We start from the raw sequence: 8,967 nt of genomic DNA on the forward strand, positions 1-8,967 counted from the left end.
TATACCAGGTTATATTGTAAATGCTTTACATGTACTAACTTATTTCATCATTTCAGAAAAGGTATGAGGCAAGTTCTGTTTCTCCTATTTCACAGATGAAGAAACTGAAGCACAAGGGATGATGAGTAAACCGCTTGTGTTGTTGATCTGGATCTGAACCCAGGTTGATTGGCTCTAGAGTCACACTCCAAGCTGAAGGAAAAGAAATTCCCCAAACGACCCGATAAACAGGAACAAGACAAATCCGCGGGAGAATGAATGAAGCAGGAAAAGCCAGTGAGGTAAGGGAAGAATAAAGTGAAGAGAATTAGGATAAGGGATTGAGAATGAAAGAAAGTTAAGAAAACAGCGGATGAAAAGGAGACAGTGAGTGAAGTGAAAGTGAATGTGGGCATCGAAATGCGAGCTGGGGAGAAGCAAAGACATGTCAAAGAACCAGTCAAAGGAGAAAAAGTCATCGAACACGTACAGCCAGACACTTCTCATTTGCCATCTTATTTGCCCTTTTCCATGCCATTTCAAGGTAGGCGTTATTACACCCATTTTATAGAATGTAAAATGAAGGTCTGAGAAACTAAACTACATGCCCAAGGGCACACAGTTAGTCCATGCAGATCAAAAAGAACTGCTGTTAACTATAAATACCGATGAAAAAAATTAAAGAATATCTACATAAGTGAAGAAGCAAACTGCGTTTATGGGTGGGAAGATGTAATACGGTAAAGATATCACTTCTCCCCAAATTGATATATAGATTTAATGCAATTCCTATCGAAATCTCACACTATTATTTTGTAGATATAGATAAAATTATTCTAAAATTTTTATGGAAAGGCAAAAGAACTAGGATAGGTAAAACAATTATGAAAAAGAATAAAAGGAATAGAATCAGTCCATTTAAAAATGTATTATATAGCTACAATGGTACTGGCAGGGGGACAGACACATAGATCAATGAAACAGAACAGAGGACCCAGAAATACACCTTCACAGATATGCCCAACTGATTTTTGACAAAAGTACAAAAGGAATTCAGTAAAGAAAGTCTTTTCAACAAATGGTACTAGAGCAATTGGACATCCATAGGCAAAAAAAAAGTGAATCTGGACCCAAGTCTCAGACTTTACACAAAAATTAACTCAGAGAGTATCATGGACTTACATATAAAAGATACAACTATAAAACTTTAAGAAAAAAGTATGGGAAAAACTCTTTGAGACCTATAACAGGCAAAGAGTTCTTAGACTAGACACCCAAAACCTGATTCATAAAAGAAAACGAAAAACTGGTAAGTTGTACCTCATCAAAATTAAAAACACCTGTTCTGAAAAAGGCCTGTTAAGATGAAAATACAAGCTAGAGTAGTAGATAATATTAGCAAACTACATGTTTGACAAGAGTTAGTATCTAGAATATATAAAGAACTCTCAAAATTCCACAGTTAAACAATCCAATTAGAAAATGGGCAAAAGACATTAAGAAAATCTATGGAGGGCAAATAAGCACTTGAAGAGATCACTAGCCATTAGGAAAATGTAAATTAAAACCACAATGAGATATCACTGCACATCTACCAGAATGGCTAAGATTAAAAATAGTGATAACACCAAATGTTGGCAAGGATGTGGAGAAACTGGATCACTCAAACATTGCTAGTGGGAATATAAAATGGTATAGCTGCTATGAAAAGCATCTGACGGTTTCTTTAAAAAGCTAAACATGTAACTACCACGTGAACCATCAATTGCACTTGGGCACTTATCCCAGAAAAACAAAAACTTATGTTTATGCAAAGAAAAACAAAACAAAACAGAACAAAACAAAACAGTACACAAATATTTATAGCAGCTTTATTCATAAGAGCTCCAAACTGGAAACAACCCAAGTATCCTTTGAGGAGTGAATGGTTAAACAAACTGTGGTACATCCACGCTGCGGAATACTACACAGCAATTCACACACATCCACACACACCAACCTGAGTGAATCTCCAGAGAATTATGCTGAGCAAAAAGAATCAATTCCAAAAAATTAGACTGTATGATTCTATTTAATATAACATTCTTAAGCTGACAAAGATAAATATATATACATATATATCAGAATATATATATGTACCATCACTTCTTCATCCATGGACACTTAGGTTGTTTCCATGTCTTGTCCTGGCTATTGTAAATAATGCTGCTGTGAACAGGGCAGTGAAGACATCTCTTTGACATAGTGTTTTTGTTTCCCTTGGGTATATCCTCAGACATGGAATTGCTGGGTCATGTGGTAGTTCTATTTTTAATTTTTCGAGGACCTTCCATACTGTTTTCCATAGTGAGTGCATGAATTTACACTCCCACAACAATGCACATCCTTGCATTTGTTATCTTTTGCCTTTTTGATAGCAGCTATTCTAACAAGTGTGAGGTGATATTTCATTGTGGTTTTCATGATTTGCCTGATGATTAGTGATGTTGGACATCTTTTCATATACCTGTTGGCCAGTCATATTTCTTCTTTGGAAAAAATGTCTATTCAGGTCCTTTGCCCAATTTTTAATTGAATTCTTTTTTATTTTTTGCTATCGAGTTGTATGAGTTCTTTATATATTTTGGATATTAACTCCTTATCAGTGTGGTCTGTAAATATTTTTCCCATTCTTTAGGCTGTCTCTTCATCTTGTTCATTGTTTCTTTTTCTGTGGGAAATTTGTTTTATTGTCAACTTTTTATAAGATAATTACAGTTTTGATATTTTACTATAGTTTTGTAAGATGTTACCATTCAGAGAAACTGGGTAGAGAATATAAGAGAGCTCTGCATTATTTCTTAAACTATATGTGAACCTATAAATATGTCAAAAGAAAAAGTTTAATAAAAAATAAGAGAATAAATGCAGTAGAAAAGGGATTGAACTAAAGAATCACTACAGGGTGTTTATGGCTAGAGAATGAGTGAGAGAAAAAGATAAAAATGGAGGGAAAAAAAGGCCAACTGAGAAGAAAAAAAGGGGGAGGGGCGAGAAATAAAATATGATTGAGTGTGAGCACTTAAGGGAAGAAATTGGGAAATCCAAACAGATGAAGAAAATGATCAGGGCAGGCTTCCTCAGGGCCCGCTCAGGGCCACGGACGCTGGGCTCTCCAGGCCTGTCCCTTGGACTCCTTACTCTCTTCCACCATCCCCACAGACCTCCCTATTTTTCAAGCCTCCTTTGAAAGCCTTCCCTGGTTCTCCCTGGCCCTCTCTCTGTCCTCGCATCTCTAGTGGCACTTACCCTGATGGCGTAATGTATTCACAGGCACGCCTACCTTCCCCAGGGGTTCCGGAGAGAGCTCTCCAAGGTAGGGCAAGTAGGGTGTGTCTATGACCCGATATAATCTATCGCAGGTTCCTACACAAGGTCTGGCCTATTGTAGGAGCTCTATACGTATTTCTGAAGGAATATATGAGTAACTTTAAGTTCATCCAATCAAGGGCATTCTCCAAAGTGACTGAGGCCACTTGACTTGGGACTCAGAGGCCTGCATACCCTGACGTCCAGTAGGGTTGCTCTACTATTGCCCCATGTTAGCTGGCTGTCATTGCCTTTGTTTGTAAGGGCCCCTGGGACCTGGGCACCTGTGGGATCTATTGTCCCTACTGGATGGCCAGCTTCCTGGAGCAGAGGCAGCACCTCATCTCTGAAGCTTTTATGATCTTCCTCCTGGCCAGGCTTTGAGCATCAAGTCCTCAATAGCACAATCCTGGGAGGGGAGCAGACTCTGAGGACAAGGTACAGGTTTGTCCCCAGATAGCACTTCTCTGTTCTTGCTTTTTTTCTCCCTTTACCTTTATGAGCAGCAAGCAATAATGTAGAATGATGGCACTAGGGACTTGAAGGTAGGGAGCTTGAAGTGTGAGAGAAGGCGTAGCAGTGGGCAGCACACCCAGCCCCAAACAACCAAGTCACAGAAGATGAGCGTGAAAGACGGAAAGCTTGTCATGACCTCTCCTCTCCCTCTCCCTCCACTTCCCTTTTCACCCCCAGCCCAGCCTCTGGCCACTATGTGGGTTAACCTTTGGTGACCAGGAAGTGCCGTTGCCACCTGACAAACAGATCAGATTATCCCTGACCTTTGCCTCTCAGCCTACTCTGGTCTGGAACGATAATGGAATTTAACATTCACGCACCAGCCAGGATCTCCAGGGTCATGTGTTAAAGGTTTGGCTCTGACATTTAACTTAACACGGCTATTGGCAAGGGCTGCTGCCAGCCTGGGCTTTGTTGACTAGAATAGCTCATTTATCAGAATGTCAAGGTGGGAGGAACTAGATAAGCTATGCTGTCCTGGCAGGGCCACCACTCTATCCCTCAGCAGCCGGGGTCTCAGAAAGGGGAAGCTGTCCCCTCTGTTTTAAAATAATTCCAAAGAAATCCACTCCACAAGTCTCTTAGAGAAATACATTCAGATATATGTTTTTTCAAGTCTCCCTATAATTCATTGCTTTTGAACTCCCATTCTTCTTATGTTGTCTTTAAGAAAAATAAAAAAAATTCTTCCAGGGCTGAAACTGGCTTAATAGACATCTGATGATGGGCCCTCTCTTAGAAACACTGCCAGCTCTCAATGGCCTGTCGGACACAGTGAAAAAGGCTCCTTCCAAATACCAAATGGATTCCTGTGCCCGTCCTTCCTCTCTATCATCCTCCCACCCCACAGCCTAAATATTCAATCAGTATTACTCAGAAAATGCAAGCCTTTGCTAACATTCTCCTAAATGGAAAGCATCACCTTGCCCAAATGATCATATTCCAAGATTTTCAAAAACTAATTATTCCTGGTACATGCCAGGTGATCAAATAAATGATTGTTGAACAGATTTCAAAACAAAAAAACAGAAGTAGACATGGTTTTTAAGTATGTGAATACACAGTACACCCTTCGTGGCTTTGACCACAGAAGGCATTGAGAACCAGGTTGTTTTCAGCGCAAGTGAAAAGTGGAGAATGGGCATTCTAGTTGTCTCTTGTCTGCTGTGGGATTAACTTCAACACAGGTGACTAGAGCTGCTTCTGGACAAGAAGCCCAGGCAGACGCTTACAGACAGGCCCAAAGGGACCTTGCTGCGCAGTCTGCCAGGGGCAGCGAGGCTGACAGAGAATGTTTGTGACAGAGTCACAGTGATGTTTCTGCTGGACCCACAGAGGGAAGAGCTCTGCACCACTCAGGATGTGACCGCAGATGCAGGAGCACCCATGTGATTTCATTGCCGGAGAAGGCAGCTAGCTTCCTACAGCCCCTTCTCTGCTCACACTTCCTTCTTCCTCCAGATGCTCTGCTGGATGGATGGTGCTCACTCATTCCCTGTTTGATGCAGGTGTGCTACTTAATTAAGAAACGGCCACCTGTGGGGAATGCCAGCAGTGTACAGTGGCTTTTGGAGAGGACAGGAGAATCTATGTCTGAGTGATTCCCCTTCTTTCAGAGAACTACAGAATCTAGATCATGGTTTGGGGAGGGTCTAGAGCACTGTGCTTTTGTGGAACATGCAGACAAGTTTTCTGTGTGATCCTTCCTCTTCCAGGGGAGGCCCTGGCTCTGTTCTAATAATTTATGCTGTTGTAATAATTTGTTATCGATCTCATAATTAATGAACAGAGCCTGACCAGTAATAAACACTTGCTAAATGCACCGCCCCCACCCGGCCCCACAATTCCTTCAAGGTAAAAGAATGCTTGTTTTTTTCTAGCCTTAGGTTATATGTTTCTGCCCTGTGAAAGCTTCAGAGTGTTTGGGTACAAGATGCTGTAGGGGGTCGGGATGAGATGAGGTAGAGGGAGGAGTAGTGGGCAAAGAAGTGGATGAGAATATTAAAAAACGATCCCATGACATACATTAAATCCCTAACATCACATAGTAAGCAGTCAGTAAGTGACAATTCCTTGACATTATTGCCAAGAAGCACACACCCCATGCTTGAGTATCCCCACTGAAGAAATTTCTTTACACCTCTAGGCAGAGTGATACCATCTCAGGTCAGATCGATTATTTAAGGTCCCAGTCGAGCCGACCAAGCTTTTTGTGTCAGAGCCCAACCAAGGGCCTTTTCTCTCTCAATCCCACATCCCTGGTTCTGCTCTGTTCTTCCTCCAGATTCTAGGAAGCCCCAGCCCCTGTGCTGATGGGATTTACACCTGAATCTGAGGGAAAGGCATGGATTTGGGAAGGCCAGAACTCTCTAAGCTTCAGAGTCATCTATAAAGCGGGTGGAATGACCTCTCCCTCAGGACTGGCGCACAGATTAACTCATATGAACGTGTCCAGCTCAGTACTTGGTTCCATAAATATTAGCTTCTTTTCACTACCTACCTCTCTCCCACATGGAAAAGTGTTCTGTGAAACAGAAAGCCCTTGCTTAGCTTAGTGATAAAAAAAAAAATAATAATAATAATAAATAAAAAGATTCCTTTTGGAGTCAGACCCAGGTGGGAATCTCACTTGTAAGCTGTGTACCTCTAAAAGTTACACAGTCTCGCTAAGCTTCAATTTCTCATCTGCAGACCGAGGATGATAATATCTGTTCCTGACACATTATGTGCCCACTGATCTTCTGGTGTTGCTGGGCTGGTCTTATCTTACTGGAAGTTTGGGGGAGGCCCTGGACCTTTGAGGGCCAGGTGCGATCTGGGGCGGGGGTCCTCAATACCTGGGCTGCAGACCAGTACTCATCCATGGCCTGTTAGGAACTGGGCCACATAGCAGGAGGTGTGCATGGGCAAGCCAGCAAAGCTTCATCTGTATTTGCAGCTGCTCCCCAGCACTAGCATCATCACCTCAGCTCTACCTCAGATCATCAGGCAATAGATTCTCAGGAGCACCAGTCCCTGGTGCCAAAAAGGTTGGGGGAAGTTGATCTGGGGAGCCTGAACTACATAAGGCACCAGGAGGAGAGCCCTGTTTGAGCAGAGGCACAGACAGGTCTCCAGGGAGATCCCTGGGTTTAGAAAATGGGAATAATGGCCACATCCTTCCCTATTGCCTTTCCCTGTCCTTGCAGTCTTGACCCCTGGCCTTTCTGAACAGTTTGAAAGATGTTTAAAAAGAGATAAGGCGGCATGCAGGAAGTGACAGGGCAGCAAGAGGGCACAAATGGCAAGGCCGTGCATCCAATTTGGCCACACTTAAAAGAAAGCAAGGTTAAGCTGAGGATCTAAGGTTGACAGAGTATGCACTGCCCCACCCTAGCCCTCTACTCCCCTATCTGAAGGCAGAGCCACTTCCCTGGGGAGTGATGCCCCTCTCCTCACTGCCCTGGCCAGTCACACCACTAAGTGGGGCTTTTCGTGGGGAGTGGGGGTAGGGGGCAGGAATCCTTTCTCTAGTACCAGAGCAGAGATGTTGACAGCCTAACTAATAGCCCTCAAAGCAAAGCTCCCCAAGCCCACGGCAGCCCGCAGGGCTATGGAGATCTCGGATTTCCTGGCTGAACTTTGGACCCGCCCTAAACCCTTCCCAGTCCCCTCCACTCCCAAACACACTGGTTCCTGGTAAAAGCTAGGGGCTGGAAGCCCTGGGAGCCCTGAGAGTGCGTTCTGCCTTCCAGATCTGCTGAGCTGTGGGAGGAATAGAGGAGGAAAAGAAGACAACTTACTTGTTGCAATCGGAGCTTCCAAGTCCCACTGATTCTAACTTCTGGGGTGTCCCTTAGAGGCGGGGCAAGGGGCGCTCAGGGCCCTTGAGGGGATTCTCCAGCCCCAGCCATTACTTGCAGCCTCAGACTCTGCCTAGAGCCTCTCCCTGATGTGGGTCCTGTGGACAGAGGCTTCTAAGCCATCCTGTCCCTTCCTCGCCAGCCCTCAGTCACTCCCTTCTCCAGGCTTCTCTCTCTCTCTCTCTCTCTCTCTCTCTCTCTCTCTCTCTCTCTCTCTCTCTCTCTCTCATCCTCTCTCCCTCTCTCCTCCCTCCTTGCCTCAGTCCCCTCAGCCCCTCTTCTTTCTCCAGTTCTCTCATAGCTTCTGCCCCACTAGGCAATGTCTCATTAACAATGTGCTTAGCAACCGATTTAAGGAAGGCCACAGGGAAAGGCGGCGGGGGTGGGGGAGGGGGCCGGGTTCCCCACGTGATCCGGGGACACCGTCAGTTCTGAATCACTCGGCTCCTGGAAGGTGGAGAGGGAACCCGAGGGGAGGGCGGGTGGCTCTGCGCTCCCGTCTCCAGGCTCGCGCCGCCTCCGGGTGCTCTCGGCAGTGGTGCTGGGTGTGCCTCTGGTCCTGCAGACGCTAATGACGGAGGTCTGTGCGCACGCGGGTGCAGGTGTGAGCGCCCGCGTGTGCATATGGTTGCGCGCCCGCAGGTGCAGGTGTGAGCGCGCTCTGGTTACGGGGTGCGGTGGAGAAGACCGAAAGACGGAACTAGGAGGGCAGAAATCTTGGATCAGAGCCTGGGAGGGGCTGCTCAGTCAGTCCGCAGTGCCTTGAGGGGTCAGTTGGTAAAATTTAGTTGTTTCTTGAGCTGAACGGAGCAGGTGGGAGGCCTTTGGGGAAGTTGGGGAAGCCACAGTCTGGGTGCTGCATCGGAGGGCTGCCTCTCCTGTGGGCGGAGAGGGGTTCTGGGGCATCCTGACTCACTGACTGCAGGTGGAGCAGGTCCAGAGACCAGAAACAGGTCTCCTGCTCCCCGGGCTCTCGGCTTACCCCTTGGCGGCCTTCTCCAGCGGAATGTGGCGGGTGTCGGTCGGAATAGCGGGGAAATGCTCCCTCCACTCAAATCTCGGCACAGCGCGGAGGCAGAGCCTGAGCTGAATGCACACCGGCTGGGTGGAGCCATTTTGGATTCCTGCCTGCCTCGAGGGAAGATGATGGCATGCATTTATTCTTTAATTCGAATGGCTTCTAGGAAAGGCAGCTGCAGACGTTAGGTCACAGCCGCTTCAAAAGGGAGGCTGCTGTCTGCAAAGGGTGGACGTGCTTCTCTGAGGACGGGTCAGTTAGGAG

General features: G+C 45.6%; 1 protein-coding gene across 3 annotated transcripts in view; it reads right to left on the reverse strand.

The window, feature by feature from the left end:
* KCNJ5 (potassium inwardly rectifying channel subfamily J member 5) overlaps positions 1–7,908 on the reverse strand; it is a 29,088-nt gene extending 21,180 nt beyond the window's left edge. Inside the window, exon 1 of one of the 3 annotated variants that reach the window (XM_039872720.1) lies at positions 7,626–7,908. The gene's annotated coding sequence lies outside the window, so the exon portion shown is untranslated. The remainder of the gene's footprint in view (positions 1–7,625) is intronic. The other 2 variants (XM_039872718.1, XM_039872719.1) reach the window with 2 other exon arrangements.
* Positions 7,909–8,967: the final 1,059 nt, after the last annotated feature.

The sequence above is a fragment of the Pteropus medius genome, unplaced genomic scaffold, assembly GCF_902729225.1.
Source record: "Pteropus medius unplaced genomic scaffold, Ma_sr-lr_union100, whole genome shotgun sequence".
In the NCBI taxonomy this organism is placed as follows: Eukaryota; Metazoa; Chordata; class Mammalia; order Chiroptera; family Pteropodidae; genus Pteropus; species Pteropus medius.